This window comes from Nycticebus coucang, chromosome 17 (assembly GCF_027406575.1).
Source record: "Nycticebus coucang isolate mNycCou1 chromosome 17, mNycCou1.pri, whole genome shotgun sequence".
In the NCBI taxonomy this organism is placed as follows: Eukaryota; Metazoa; Chordata; class Mammalia; order Primates; family Lorisidae; genus Nycticebus; species Nycticebus coucang.
The window spans coordinates 29,795,656-29,812,799 of NC_069796.1; the positions used below are offsets into that span (position 1 = coordinate 29,795,656).

A 17,144-nucleotide genomic window follows, 5' to 3' on the forward strand; every position below is an offset into this window, starting at 1 on the left:
TAAATCTCTATTTGCTCACCCATAAAATGGTTAATAAACTTTATCTCCTCTACCAATTTCAATTAGAAAATTGTGGGAGGATGAAGATAATATACATGAACGCAATCTTCAAACTATTACTTGTTGCTTTGTCTACCTGGCTATACGGCATTCATTCCACAAGAAACCTAGAAGAACAGCATGATTAAAGCCAGAAAATAGGCATGCAGAAAGGAGTTAACATGGCAGGATTAATAAATAATACTGCTATCTTTAGAAAGTCCTGCTTGCAAGATTGGCCTTTAGCTGGGATCTTGGGACTTGACCGATAAACAGTTCCCTATACCAATATGAAACTTTGCCTCAGTGGTAAGTGTCCTTTACTATGACTAACCTATTTTTATGGTGTGGTTTATTCTAAACGTCTACTTTTCTTCTGGGAATCTGGATTTTAGTATGTGTTAGTCAGAGTTACCTATGTATCCAATCCTCAATAAAAACCCTAGACACCAAGTGATCACTCCTCAATAAAAATATATCATAACTAGAGAATTTAAGTGCATCCTTTGTGTCTCCACTGGGAAAGGACACTTGGAAGCTTGCACCTGGTTTCCCCTGGCCTTTGCCCATATACTGATTTTGCAGATTCTGATTCGTATTCTTTGTAATAAATCTTAGCTTTAAGAAAGATTATATGCTGACACTTGCACCAGACTGTTTACTGCAGCTCAATTTACAATTACCAAAATGTGGAAACAGCCTAAATGCCCACCAACCCAGGAATGGATTAACAAGCTGTGGTATATGTACACCATGGAATACTATTCAGCCATTAAAAAAATGGAGACTTTACAGCCTTTGTATTAACCTGGATGGAAGTGGAACACATTATTCTTAGTAAAGCATCACAAGAACGAAGAAGCATGAATCCTATGTACTCAATTTTGATACGAGGACAATTAATGACAATTAATGACACGGTGGGGGTGGGGGAAGGGGAGAGCAGAGAGAGAAAAAAGGAGGGAGGGGTGGGAGAAAGGAAGAGCAGAGGGAGGGAAGGAGGGAGGGGGGTGGGGTCTTGGTATGTGCCACACCTTTGGGGGGCAAGACACAATTGTAAGAGGGACTTTACCTAACAAATGCAATCAGTGTAACCTGGTTTCTTGTACCCTCAATGAATCCCCAACAATTAAAAAAAAAAAGAATGATTATATGCTGAGTCCTCTGAGTTCTTTAAGTGATTCACAAAACCTGGGAGTGGTCTTGGGGACCTCAAAGACAATAACGAAAATGTATTCACAGAATAAAGACTATATCTTCCTAGATGGAAGGGGGATAGAGTTTGCAGTCCAAAATCAGAAGTCATCTTCTTATTTGACTGGTGTTACTAAAAAGTGACAAAATCAAAATTAATGTCCAATTATGGAATAAAAAGTACAACTGTTTCCACCCTATTCTATCCCTCAAGTCCTCCCATTACATCAGTTCTAGTGCTGATGCCTTCTGTCTAAGCTAACTGTTTGCAGTCTGACAATTTAATGTACCAACTACCCACATCTTTCCAGATTCCATACCTTCTAGATACACTCTTGCCATATTCAATCCTGAATCCTCATCCTCACCACATCCCCCATCATAATCTGCTTTCTCAATTAAGAGCCTTACCATACAAAAAACAAAACATTGTATGGTGTCCTTCAAATCTGCTGTTTTTGTTTGGTTCTACCTCTAATTTATCCCCTACTCACTATCTTGCATTCTCCCTTCCTGCCATTTAACAATAGAACTACTTGAGTTCTCACAGGCACATAGCTACTTACCTAGAGACTTCATTTCCCAGCTACCCTTGCATCTAAGTGTGGCCATATTAAGTTAAATCTAATGGAATGGAATACAGTAGTTCCCCCTTACCTATCGGGAATACATTCCAGTGTATACCAAAAAAAGTGGATTGTACCAAACCGTACATATACTATGCTTTTTGATCAGATAACCGGGATGGTTGCTAAGTGATTACAAGACAAGAGCAACTACAATGTGGACACAGTACACAACTGAATGATTCATGCAGGGGGCAGGAGTGGAATGGCACGAGATTTTACCACACTACTCAGAACGGTGAGCAATTTGTCATTATGTTAATAATTGTTTATTTTTGGAATTTTCGATGTAATATTTTCAGACTACAACTGACCACAGGTAACTTAAACTAAGGAATGAAAAACAACTGATTAGAGAGGACTACTGTACAATATGAGTGTGTGAAAATTCTATGGAATCTCCTTAAAGACAAAGTGCTTTCTCTTCCTTTCTCCTTACCCCTTCCAAATGGCAGGGAAACAACAATAACTAGAACACCCCCCTCTTAGGTCAAAAAGGGAAGCCACATGTTAAATATGGCAGAAACATCCTAGTTGACTTAGTTTGGATCACTAGATGGTTTCATGAAACTGCACTATCTACCAAGTACTACCCACCTATATTTTTTACTATTATAACAAGAGAGAAATATTTTTATCTTCCTTTACTGTATCTGTGGTCGCTGTTATTATAAAGTTTAGTTTGTAACTCCCACACATAGTTACATCAGTCTGGGTTTGGACCTTACTTCTCAGGCAAGTTATTTCCCTTTTCTGAGGTCAGAATACATAGAACAACACTTCAAACTCTAAATTTATGATTGGTATACATTGCCCTGATTTTTGTCAAATCGGATTTTATTGTATTTAACCTAATACATTCAAAACTATTTTTCAACATGTATAAAATATTTAGATATTTTATACCCTTTTTCATAGTAAGTCTTTGAAATCTGGTTTGTATTTTGTACTCAAAGCATATCACTAACCACATTTCAAATGCTCAGTAGCCACATCTAGTGGCTAGTGGATGTGGCATATTGGATAGCCCTAATGTAGAAAATCTAATAAATATAGAGTGCAGTACCCAACAGAATATATACTCTTTCCAAATACAGGTTATATTTTTAAAAAATGACCTCATGCTATTTTGCAAAAGAGGTATGATCAAAACTCAAAGAATCAATTTTATACAAATCACATTCTCTGACAACAGTACATGTGCTAGGAATTTTCAAAACTTTAATTAAACATCTTGCAGGTCAAGTCATATTTTTATTAACTGTGTAATGATGGCATATAGTGGACCACTATGCTCTATTTCAGGAGTATAAATTTACAAAATAAGCTTCATATGTATAACCATGCACTTAAGTCAGAGATAGTCCTAGGACCCTTAATACAAACTTAGAAACCTTAACATGTAAATTCATATAAACACACTTTATGAAAAGTAAAGCACAGTGACTAAGTGGTTTTTTTTTTTTTTTATGGTGAAAAGTTACATATTTAGAATTGGCCAGCTGGACTTGGTTTAGATGATCCCAATTTTGTTGGCAATATCCAAAGCATCATAATCAGGAGCCAGTCAAACATATGCCTTCTTCTCACCATCAGGCCTGATCAGGGTGTTGACCTTGGCCACATCAATGTCATAAAGCTTCTTCACAGCCTGTTTGATCTGGTGCTTGTTAGCTTTGACATCCACAATGAACACAAGTGTGTTGTTGTCTTCTATCTTCTTCATGGCAGACTCCGTGGTCAGGGGGAACTTGATGATGGCATAGTGGTCAAGCTTGTTTCTCCTGGGGGCGCTCTTCCGAGGATATTTGGGCTGCCTCGGGAGTCTCAGAGTCTTTGGCCACCAGAAGGTGGGTGATGTACGGATCTTCTTTTTTTTGTGGCTGTGGATGCCTTTTAGCACTGCCTTCTTGGCCTTCAATGCCTTTGCTTTGGCTTCCGCTTTGGGAGGGGCAGGAGCTTACTTCTTCGCTTTCGGCACCATCTTGTGAAAAGCGTGACTAAGTGGTTTTAAATGAAGACAGACCAAAGTACAAGCTCCAGTTCTGTCACTTACTTGTACTAGTAAATATTACAACTTTTAAGGTACATATCATTACTTATTTCATACAATTATAAGGATTTTGAGGATTTTAATATATTAAGTATTCAGCACAATATGTAGCATATTGTAAATATACAATAAAGGTAGCTATTATTAACAGATTAATTGCATTTTATTTACTGAACATAATGAAATATGGCAAAATATGGAATCAACCTAAGTATCCATCAATGGATTAATGAATGAAGAAAATATGGTCTATATACACAACAGAATAGTATTCAGCCTTTAAAAACAAAAAGAAATTCTGTCATTTTCAATCTGTAGGACATTATGCTAAGTGGAATAAGCCAGGTACATATGCACGATCTCACTTAACGCACAGAATTTAAAAAACTCACAGAAGCAAAAAGTAGAGTGGTGGTTATGAGAGGCAGGAAACAGGGAAGATACTGATCAAAGGGTACAAAGCTTCAGTTAAACCGGAGGAATATGTTCTGGAGATCTGTACAGCTTAGTGACTATATTAACAATGTATACTTGAAAATTGCTTAAAACTCGGGCTGGGCATGGTTGCTCAGGCCTGTAATCCTAGCACTCTGGGAGGTCGAGGCGGGTGGACTGCCTGAGCTCACAAGTTCGAGACCAGCCTGAGCCAGAGTGAGACCTCATCTCTAAAAATAGCTGGGTGTGGGCAGCGCCTGTGGCTCTGAGTAGGATGCTGGCCCCCATATACCAAGGGTGGCGGGTTCAAACCCAGCCCTGGCCGAACTGCAACAAAAAATAAAAAAAAAAAAGAAAATTGCTTAAAACTTAATTTTAAATGTTTCACCACAAAAAAAATAAGCATGTGAGGTTATAGATATGTCAATTGGCTTGATTTAATCATTCCATAATGCATCTATGCATCAAAACATCACACTGTATAATATATATAAATAATATTTTTATTTGTTAATTAAAAAGACAAATACATTGAAAAAAACAAGTGGTTAAAAATAAGAAAACTAAAGAGATGTTAAAATACATAAAGATGCCCCAAAGAAAGATAAAAATGTATACCTAGATGTATCTCTGCTATAAAGTTAAAGACAGAGATGTAATTCTGAAGATCAGCAGCACAGAACTGATAACTTCCATTGTAAAATTATTTTTCTTTATTTTCACTTCTAAAATGAACCCATTAGTAGGTGTTTATCTCATACTTCACATTCACTTTTTGACTGAGAAAATCTCAGCATTCTGAAGACTATGAAAAGCTAAACAAAATATGCATATAATCGAGTAACATGCCTTTTTTTATAACCAGTAGCTTGCAAGTTTAAGTTCAAGAAATAAAAGTTTTCAAAACAGCCCGCTGGTATGTCACATATTTAAAAATCAACCTGGAAGTCAGTATTCTAAATTACCTTTTTATTTACAAAATGCTTCTTGATCTACAAGAATTAAAAGGTTATCTGAAATAAGATAAACATCACTCATTTATTTCATCATATTAAACTATTTTGAACTCCCAAACAGGAAAGATTACAAGATTTTATTTTTAAGTATCAGCCTTAATACCTGAAAATTGGGATACTGTCTACAATACAGAAATAAGTTTTAGAGATGTCTTTATGCTATGGGTTATTTAGAGGAAGCTTCATAAATGAGAATTAAAATTAATTTAGAAACACAGTGGTGATTCTGCTTACAAAATAAAAGCAAAAGCTTGGAAAATTAAGCATCATCTCATTCTATTAAGTTATTCAATCTTTCCTCATACAATTTTTCAGCTAATAGTTTCAATTGCTAACAATTCTCAAAGTAACCTCTAAACCACACACATACATGCACATAAAAATATCTCTAGCATGGAACTATGTAACGTCTACTTCTTATTAAAATCCTTATGGTATGACCTGTGGCTCAAGCAGCTAAGGTACCAGCCACATACACCTGAGCTGGCGGGTTTGAATTCAGCCCAGGGCCCGCCAAACAATGACAGCTGCAACCAAAAAATAGCCGGGTGTTGTGGCAGGTGCCTGTAGTCCCAGCTACTTGGGAGGCGGTGGCAGAAGAATGGCTTGAATCCAGGAGTTGGAGGTTGCTGTGAGCTATGGTGCCAAGCACTCTACCCAAGGTGACAACTTGAGGCTTTGTCTCTAAATAAATAAATAAATGAAGTCCTTATGGTAATTGTTTTTAAACGTCAGGCTCTCCTGTCCCAACTCATTCTGGACTCCTCTTGTAGGACTATAATGCTTCATCAATCATTCCATTACCACAATCTATTAATGATTTCTTTCATATGAATCCTCATAAACTTTCTAAAATAATCATTTTGCCAACCTCCTTAAGATTCATCTAACAGCATCAAATTTAAACCATCTCTTTTGCTTTTTAAAGAGAAAGGTGTTCCACTTCCTCTCCAAGTTATTTCTCCTAACTCTGATTTGTTTCTTCCATCTATTTATCTCTAAAAGCTCTCTATGTTATGTTATTGCTATATTTCCTTTCCTTCTAAACCACATATGAAAAAGTGTCAGTAAGCACATCTCTTTATGTTCCATTTGACCTGTGCACATTTGACACTGTCACCTCTTCGAACTCTATTCCCTAATACCCTCATCTCAAGTTTTCAACAAATTACCATTTCTTGACTGTTTTTCTGAATTCAGATCTAATAGTGTTTGGAGCTCAGATGAGGTATGTTTTTAAAAATTTTCACACACAAAGAACTACTACTAAGCAACAAAAATAAACTGAGGTAACCGGAGGAATCTCAAAAACATTTACATAAGTGAAAAAACTTGATACAAAAGGCTATACAATGTATGACCTCATTTATATGTATAGGACATTCTGAAAAGGAAAAACAATGGGGACAAAAACTGTTAGTTGTTGTCAGGGGCTAGATGGGGGAAGCACACTGGATAGGGTGAGGGCAGAATCACTACTAAGGGATACAAGGGAACTTTTGTAGAGGGGATGTAAATGTTCTGTATCACAACTTTGGTGGTGGTTATTTGACTACAAACTGCAAATCTAAAAATGTGAATTTTATTACCTGTATGTTGTATCTCAGTAAAACTAACTCAAAATAGAGCAAAAAAACAAAAACCAAGAAACCGTCACAGATGACTGTAGTGATTTAAAGGTAACTGATATAAAGAGTAAGAGTTCAAATCTCTATCTCTAGTCACAACTGCCTTACCTGAACGCAAAGCTACCTCAAACTTAAGTACAACCAAAATTCTTTATCTTCTCCACCAGGCCTACTCTTCCCTCCTGCATTCCTTACCTTGTTTACTAGCACTACCATCAGGCGCTACCATACTCTATTTCCCACAACAAAGTAGATTCAGGCAACTATTCTATATTCAGTCAAGCACTGAATCCTGTTCTCCTAGATATGGCTCCTCCTGTCCTAGCATTCTGCTTACTGCCGATGACCCTGCTCTCTCTATTCTGTAAAAATTGCACCAGTGCTTCACTGGCCTCTGCTTCCAATCTCTCCTCACTCTGTCTCATTTGTCTGTCACAATGTCATCTGAGATAACTTCCTAAAACATAAAGCTAATTACAACATACCACTGTTAGTTTCCAATTGTTAAATATACACAAAACTATCCTTATAATCTAAGCCTCAGTATTATCCCAACCTCTCATCTCCTGCCATTCCCTTATATACATATCCTGACTGACTGAATCATCATCAGACTTGCTATACTCATTCCTGAGTTTATGCCTGTGAGCAAGCCTCAACTCTGAAGTACCTTTCTTCATGACTTCATTCAACCTAATTTTTCCTAAATTTAAGGTACAGCTCAATGTCAACTCTTCTAACAGAAGTAAAGGTAACCTCACACACACACTACTAGAATTATTTATATAGGTCTATTATAGCATAGTATACTTATCTGCTTAATGTTTACTGGGCACTGTGGGATTATGAAAATGCAAAGATATGAGACAAAATCCTTGTTTATTTCAACCATTAACTACCTACTGATGTGTCAGTTTCACAGCCTAAACTAAGATCTGCTAGAACAGGGATTCTTAACATAGTCTACTGACTCATATGGAATGTGTGGTTCAATGTGTCAGGGAGCTTGGATAGAGAATAGATGGTAGTTAGAGACTATTTGCACTAGTCTAACTACCATCTATTCTCTAGAGACTAGTGCAAATAGTCTCCAACTATAATTTGGCATTTCCTTCATTAAAATGTAGGCAACAAACCTCAAGGTACTGGTACTTCCTGTAACTTTGATCCCCAATAGTAATTGCAGATAAATTTCATTACACTACAATCAATACAGATACCTATAAAAACATGTTTGTGATCAGTATTATTCAAAATTACAATACTTATTAGATCTATTGCTAGGTCTCTAAAAAAGCAATATGGAGTAAGTCATAGATGTGTATTTCAGTATGCATGCCCATGTATGTCTAGGTGATGGACTTCTAAGAGCTCTTTCAGATCAACTTTTGAAAACCACATACCTGACATGTTTTTTTCTATTTTATACTCTTCCATTATGTTCTGTAAGATTTTTAAAAACTCATTCACAAAACTCTGCTTTGAAAGAGTAATTAGACTAACAAAATGTCATTCAGAATATGAAATGAAGTCATACCAAGGCGTAAGTCTGTATGTTCAAGGAGGAAAGCAAGGTTAGATAGCTGGTAAAAGACCAAGTAAAGAAGAGATATACAACTGTAATCATCTAACAATATGATTTAGACACTAATAAATTCTTTTTGTTGTTGTTTGAGACAGAGTCTCAAGCTGTCGCCCTGGGTAGCGTGCTGTGGTGTCACAGCTCATAGCAACCTCAAACTCCTGGGCCCAAGCGATTCTCTTGCCTCACCCTCCCAAGTAGCTGGGACTACAGGCGCCCACCACAACGCCCAGCTAGTATTTGGCCCAGGCTGGGTTTGAACCTGCCAGCTCCAGTGTGCATGGCTGGCATCCTAACCGCCTGAGCTACAGGCACCAAGCCACTAGCAAATTCTTAAAGCCCTAGAATATTTAGTATATATCAGAATTTTAACAAACACAGTATCATCAGATTAGAAGATTTCTCCAAATAAAGCTTTTTTATAGAGGAAAAAGTGTAGGATGCATCTAATGTCAGACATACAAAACCAATGTTTCCTCATGCTCTCTGAGTAATGGAGGATCACATAATATCTTCTATTAATTCATAACTTATTAATAATGTTACAAAGCTTTTATAAATATCACCTAAACAAATGAATACACTTTGAGGTGCTACACACTGTGTCTGTAATAAGATACATAAAAATGAATTTCACCTAAGCAAAGTTGCTAGTTTCTCAGAAATTCCTAATGTGACGGAATCATATGCTTAAGTAAAAAAAAAAATACGATCAAAGAAAAACTCCAATGCATAGTTAAGCTACACTGGAACATCAGTGTTTGTTTAGTGTCTAGTTTCCAGTTCCAAACTACTATAAATAAGATATGAGACAGCAAACAAACCTACGTAATACCAACTGGTACTAGAAGACAACAGGGCTTTTTCCGCTCCCCTGGCAAACACTTATTTTATTGTGTGTATTATCTTTTCGGAAAACTGAATCATCTTTCCTGTGAGTTTTTAAAATTAACATGTAAACATTTACCAGTATATATTCAAATGAAGGTATGAACAGGAAGAAAATGTAAAATCTCAAAGCATCTTTTATACACAAATATAACAAAAGAGTAAGGATAAGAAACACTTTATGTAAAAACAGACTATGCATATAGTCTAATCAATCATCTAATAATTATGGATTGGATTTATAAAATATTTTAAGGTAACATTATTGACAGTTATCTCTGCTCCCTAGGTAAGTACAGAATTTTGTTTGGTTTTTTCAAAATTAGTTTGGTAAAACTGAATTTAGTAATACATATAAAGTATTTCTAGTACCTGACTTCTAAAACAATGTCCCCAACTTTATGTTTTAATACTTAAGGGAAGCCAAACTTCATAGCAGTTATGTTACTCAATTTCCTACTGTTGTAAAAGCCAGAAAAGAGATCAGTGGTTGCCAACAGTTAAGAGTAGCATGAGGGAATCTTTTGGGGTGTTGGAATTGTTCCATATCACTGTGATGGTTGTAAGAATCTAACCATGTGTAAAATTCACAGGACTAAAAACAAGTATAGCCATGTACTGCTCATAGCATTCATAATAGCCAAAAGGTGGAAGCAGCACAAATAGCCATTAATGAATGAATACACACACACACACGCACATGCACAAAGCAAAAGAATATTATTCAGCTGTGAAAAGGAATTAAGTACTGATAAATGCTATAACATGGATGAAGCTTGAAAACATACTAAGTGAAAGAAGCCAAACACAAAAGGTCACATATTGTTTGATTCCATTTATAAGAAATATCCAAAATAGGAGCTTGGCACAGTGTAACACCTGTAATTCCAGCTACTCAGGAAGCCAAGGCAGGAGGCTAGCATAAGCCCAGGAGTCTGAGGATGCAGTGAGCTATAATCATTCCATTGTACTCCAACCTGGGTGACAGAGTTAAGTAAGACCTGTGGAGAAAAGAAGAGCAGAAGCAGCAGGAGGAGGAGGGAGAGGAGGAGAGGGGAGAGGAGAAGAAGAGAGAGAAAGGAGAGGAAGAAGAAGAGGTGAAAGACGAAGAGGAGGAGAAGAGGAAGAGAAAGGCAAAGAAGGAAGGATACAGTAGAGGGGAGAGGGAGAGGTGAGAAAAAAGAAAAGAAATAAATTCAGAGAAACAGAATACAAATTTGGTGGTTGCCAGGGGCTTTAGGCATAGAAGAAGAAACTCAAAATAGAAAACCTAGCCAGGCAGTTGTGATGGGCGCATATAGTCCAAGAGGATTGCGTAGGGCCAAGAGTTTAAGGTTACTGTGAGCTATGACGCCATGGCACCCTACCCAGGGCAACAGAGTAAGACTCTGTCTCAAAAATATTACAAAAATGAAAAGGGAAGAAACTCCTTAGTGAATGAGAGGCTTTGCTTTGAAGTAATGGAAACGTTTTAGAACTAGATAGAGATAGGATAGAACTACCACACTGTCAGTACAGTAAATGTCACTGAATTTATTCACTTTAATATGGTTGTTATTATGGTATGTGAATTTTACCTCAGTAAATTATACATATAATATAAAGCATATTACACATACATGTCTCTTCACAGATATGCAATGTTGGCAATAACAACAGTGACAGTGACAACAATGATGATGAGATAGTGAGAGGGATGTGTGCTTTAAAAACACCAAGAGGGTGTATCTGCCTTCAAGACATGCTTAACATTTAAAGAACATGAAGAACACCGGGAACAATTAAACAGTCATTTAAAAAAAGAGAGAGTTCCAGCCCTCTGTAAATAATATAGCTGGAAATACATAGATACAGCAGTAAAAAGAGAGAGATTCCTGTTTGACAAGTTTTATTTGAATGGCAAAGTCTCAGAACAATTTCAGTAAACCTTTGAAATCACAGTTATTGGCATTTGGCCTTGGCAGCTGTGTCAAGGTATGGCATTCACCAATTAAGTGAAAACACAGCATCTTCTACAGAGCCCATGAACTGCTGCAGTTGGTGAGGAAGAAGACCAACACAGGAAAGGAAAGCATGGACCCTGATAGGTAACTAACTGCTTCCCAGTTGCCAGACCTGAGCAATGTGACATTAGGATCATAGGACATTAAAGCAAAAGGTCAAAATTCATGACTTTATTTATTTGACAATTGGCATACTCTATGTGTCATATGAGTGTACTGCAGGAACACAAAAAAAGTTCATAAATAGGCCCTAAACTTCAAAAGCCCATCGTTCAAATTCTTATTTCATGAGAACGTAAAGCAAATAAAACTCTCATATGTGACTAACGTAGTTAAAACTGGTATAAAACTTTGAAAAAAGAATATGCAGAATCTAACAAAGCTGAACATAAGACCTACAAACTCAATCTGAGGTAAAAAAAAAACATTCAACAGTAATGTGTAGGTATCTTTCCCCGAAGTCTTGCCAAAAAAAAAGTTCACAGGAGCATTATTCATTATAACCTCAAAGTCGAAATGACTCAAATATCCATGCAGAGTACTGTGGGTATAAATAAAATTGCGGCACACTCATGTAATACAATACTGTACCGCTGCCATTTTCAACCAGGGGTGATTCTGCCTTTTGGGGGACATGTGGCAATGTCTAGAGACATTTAGGTTGTTACAACCGGGAGGTGCTACTGGCATCCAGTGAGTAACAGGTCAGGGATGCTGGTAAGCATTCTACAATGCAAAGAAGAGCCTCCATAACAAAGAATTATCCAAGATATCAATAGTGCCACGTCTGAGAAATCTGTCTTATAGCAAAGAGAACAAATTAGACTACAAAGATTATATAGATAAATTAAAACATAATGTTCAACAAAAAAAGAAACCAAATACAGATGAGCCCATCTATATGACTCCATCTAAATACATCCCAAAGACAGGCAAAATTAATCCCTGATATTTGAAGTTAAGGTAGTTGGGGTCACGATGGGAACCTTAGTGAAATAGGCAATGTTCTGTTTCTTGAGCTCCGTATTAGTTATCTGGTACTGGGTATAAATCCACTGAGCTGAATAGTAAATTTTTTTTTATTGTAGACACAGAGTCTCACTTTATTACCCTTGGTAAAGTGCTGTGGTGTCACACAGCTCACAGCAACCTCCAACTCCTGGGCTTAGAAAATTCTCTCGTCTCAGCCTCCCGAGTAGCTGGGACTACAGGCAACCGCTACGATGCCCAGCTATTTTTTTTTGGTTGTTGTTGCAGTTCGGCCAGGTTTGAACCCACCACCCTTGGTATATGGGGCCAGCACCCTACCCACTGAGCCACAGGCACCGCCCTGAATAGTTTAATTTGTGAACTTTTCTTAAGTATATTATTCATCAATGAAAAGTTCATTTGAAAAAAAAAATCCATAGGACTATAAAGTACAAAAAGGAATTTTGTGGTATGTAAAATTTTAAAATAATAAAAAAAATTGTTTTACTATTGCAAATCAGTTAGATTTTATAGGCAGTCTGCAAGTTACAAGCATCCAACTTATATCCAACCCACACTTACATAAGGCTATTACAATCAGTTACAAACATCTGATTGAATGGAGACTATCACAGATGATAGGTAAATGTATCTGTTCCAAATTACATACAAATTAAACTTAAGAACAAACCTACAGAACCTATCTTATTTGTAACCCAGAGACTGCTTGTATTTTATTTGATAAATATTTCTCTGAAAAATTTTTCCCTTTGAGTCTAATAATTTCAAATTCTAACTCTACTGTTCAACAGTTGTGTTGCTCTTGAGCAAGTGATAGTTTCCAAATTTATAACTTTTTAAATTTATAGAAGCAACACTTTGCTACCAAGGGAATACAAACAGTAAAAGTATAAAATGTAAAAAACTCCATCCTATGAATCTTTCCCCCCAGATGTAACCACTTTCAATATTTTTGTATTTCCTTCCATAATTTTTTCTTACACGTATGCAAAAATACATATTATAGAACTGACATATATACACCTACAAAAGCAAAATCATATTGCAAACTATCCTGTAACTCTTAAAAACTTAAATATGTGGCAGTTTTTATCAGGACATACAGTTACTATATTCCATTTAAGAGCTAGATGAGGGGCTCTTGAGCCCTATGGCTCAAAGGAGTAGGGCACCGGCCCCATATATTGGAAGTGGCGGGTTCAAACCCAGCCCCAGCCAAAAACTGTAAAAAAAAAAAAAAAAAAAAAAAGAGCTACACGATATATTAATGTATATTACATAATTTCCTTAACAATTTCCTAATTATACATACAATAACTTAAAATTGGAAACTTCAAATAATGCTTCAATGAGCATAACATTCTTATATGACTACCTTGCACAACCAGAGCTATCCAAAATAATACTCAAATACATTTCACCATCATAAAATAAGGCTTTTCACCACTCTTTTACCAAAATAAACTTTTTTCCTAATCTTTGTCAGGCTGAGAGCTTAGTAAATCACAGACATGATATTTTTGTGTTTTTAATTATTCATCATTTAAAATGTTGAAAAGATCATTTAAATATGTCTTCTGGGATATTTTCTGTTTATATCACTTGTGGAAGAAGATATTTAATCACATTAAGCTTTATCTTTGCCAAAACTGATCTAAAACCAATTATTTCATGGGATTGTTGAGAAGTCACATGAGAAAACTGGAAGAACATAATCAGTAATTAGTAACTAGAGCTGTACAGCAAAAAAACATGTTGGAAAGTTTGAAAACAAATAAAAAACAAAGGTGATTCTGACACATACCCCAGAATGAGAATAACCAGCAAATCAAACTATAAAGATCATTCCCTTTCTCACATACTAGCAAACATGTACTTTCTTTTTAGATATATAAACACATTGTCTGCCACTGGATTCTAAGCATTTTAGGGTTGGAGACTCTACTAAAAACAGTCTTCTATTGCTTTTCCCTGCTCCCAGACTTCTTAGACCTAACTAGTTTTCAGTTTTTATGTACAGTTTTATGTACAGCTAAGCAAACATTCTTATTTATGAACAATGCACATTATGTATAGACAGTGCTTTATTAGGGAAAAAATCTCAATTTTTTCTACATTGAAAAACATACATAATTTAATACTATTTTAAGTATATGATGGATGGCACTTTTGATGTTCATTAGGAAATTCCATATGAACTAGAAATGTATTAATACAATAGATATACATATTAAGAGATTCTAATTAAGCAAAAATCAAAAGATAACATTTCCATAACAAATGGTGCTGGATAAACAGAATATTCATATTAAAAAAAATGAAACTCAACCCTATCTCACTCAATATGCAAAGATTATCTAAAAATGAGTCATACGCCTAAACAAAAGCTCAAAACAATAAGATTTCTAAAGGAAAATAGAAGAAAAACTTTATAATCTTAGGGTAGTGCAAAATTTTTTTTACAACACAAAATAATACTATCTAATTTCTAAAATATAATAAACTAGACTTCATCAAAACTTAAGAGTTCTAATCTTTAAAAGATACCACTAAAAACAGACAAGCACTTCTGTCTGTAATACCAGCTACTCAGGAGACTGAGAAGGGAGAATTTCTTGGTGCCAGGAGTTCGACAACAGCCTAAACAACATAGCAAGATCCTGTCTCCAAAAAAAATTTTTTTTAAATAAATTTTTTTTTTAACTAGCTGGTGTGCCAGTTCACTCCTGCAGTCCTAACTACTTGGGAAGCTGAAGTGGGAAGACTAGTTCAGGCCAGACTTCAAGACAAGCTAGGAGGATGGGCACAGTGATTAATGCCATAATACTAGCACCCTGGGAGGTTGAAGCAGGTAGATCACTTGCGCTCAGAAGTTTGAGACCAGCCTGAGCAAGAGTGAGAGATCTCATATCCACTAAAAATAGAAAAATGAGCCAGGTGTAGCAGGCACCTATAGTCCTAGTACTCAATTGGCTGAGACAGAAGGATTGCTTAAACCCAGAAGTTTGAGGTTGAGGTTGCTATGAGGTTAAGTTGATGCCATGGCATTCTAGCCTGGGCAGCAAAGTGAGATTCCATCTCAAAAACAAGGGGGGTGGGGGGGAGGAGGGGACAATGGAGAGAAGGAAAGAAAGGAGGAGGGAAGGAGGGAGGAAGGGAGGGAGACAAGCCTGGGCAATAAGATACTCATTTCTATAAAAAAAAAAAAAAAAAAAAAAAAAACAATTTTTTTAAAGGCAAAGAAGAGACTAGAGAAAATTAGCAATACATACCTAACAAAGACCTTTTATCCAGAATACATAAAAAAGTCTTAAAACTTCTTTATAATAAGTAAATAATTAAATTTAAAAACGGGAAAAATATGTAGACACTTTACAGAATAAGTTATATATGAATGGCCAATATGCATAACATTGTATATACTCAACATAACTAGGCATCAGAGAAAGGCAAATTAAAACTACAATGGGATGGCACTTCACACTCACTAGACTCACTAAAATTAAAAAGATTCATGCCAAGTATTGGTGCTAACTAAAATTATCATACATTACTGGTGAGACAGTAAAATGGTACAACTTTGAAAAACAGGTTGGCAGTTTCTTAAAGGTAGACTTGAACACAATCCAGCAATTCTACTCTCAGATATCTACCCAACAGATATGAAACTAAGTTATACAAAGACTTATATAAGAATGTTCATAGCAGCTTTGTATGTACAATAGTCCCATGAACTGGAAATAATCCAAATAGCCACTAACTAGTATATGAATACACAAACTGTGGTATAGCAATTAATATAATGTAATGCTGATCTTCAATAAAAAGCCATGAGCTACTAAAACTAATAGCAACAGTAAAAGAAACTAGACATAAAAGAATACAGATCATAAGATTTCATTTATGTGAAATTTTAGAATAGGCCAAATTAATCTACAGTGACAGAAGCAGATCAGATATTGCCTGAAGGTAGAAGGAAGTGAGGGGCGGTTACTGATTACAAAAGTTACAACTTTTGCAAGTGATATGAAGTTCTTTATCTTGACTGCTGCTAGCTGTATACACTGGTCAAAATTCATAAAACTATATTGTTCTGAATTGTACAGTGGGATTTGTTTCAATTAGGCATGGTAGGACACAGAGACACAGAAAACATGAATAAAGTTTATATTTATAGTTCCCTAAAAACGAAAGCATACCACTTCACATATGGCCACATGGGGAAGCACCAGGGTTGGATAAGAGGCAAAAGAGCAAGAGGAAAATGGGGCAAAGGCCTTTATTGTGGTTTCCATAGAAAAGGGACGGGCAAGGCAGTGGGTAAGCACACTGAAGAGGTTTAGGATTAGCTAGTTTGAATAATTTTAGCTGTCTCCAGTTCCCTGGTACCTGGTCTTAGGGTGATTAGAGAAGAGGGATAGTGGCCCAGAAGTACAAGGAGGTAGTTGAGGGGCATGGCTATAAATTGGTTGGTTGCTTGTGAAAGACACACTTCTCAATGCAGAGACCTCTGTCATCTCTAGAAATTAGCTAACCAGGGGAGGGGCAGACTATCCAGGATAAACAAGGCCAGATGTCAAAATATCAGAAAATATACAAAATAGGCTGGGCGCAGTGGCTCATGCCTATAATCTCAGCACTATGGGAGGCTGACACAGGCAGATCACCTGAGCTCAGGGGTTCGAGACCA

The 17,144-nt window shown here is 36.2% G+C and overlaps 1 protein-coding gene and 1 pseudogene across 2 annotated transcripts in view; both read right to left on the minus strand.

Annotated features, from left to right (window-relative positions):
- Window positions 1-17,144, minus strand: part of FNIP1 (folliculin interacting protein 1) — a 155,595-nt gene that overhangs the window by 106,702 nt on the left and 31,749 nt on the right. The gene's annotated exons all lie outside the window — the stretch shown is intronic.
- LOC128568616 (60S ribosomal protein L23a-like) lies at window positions 3,354-3,843 on the minus strand (annotated as a pseudogene).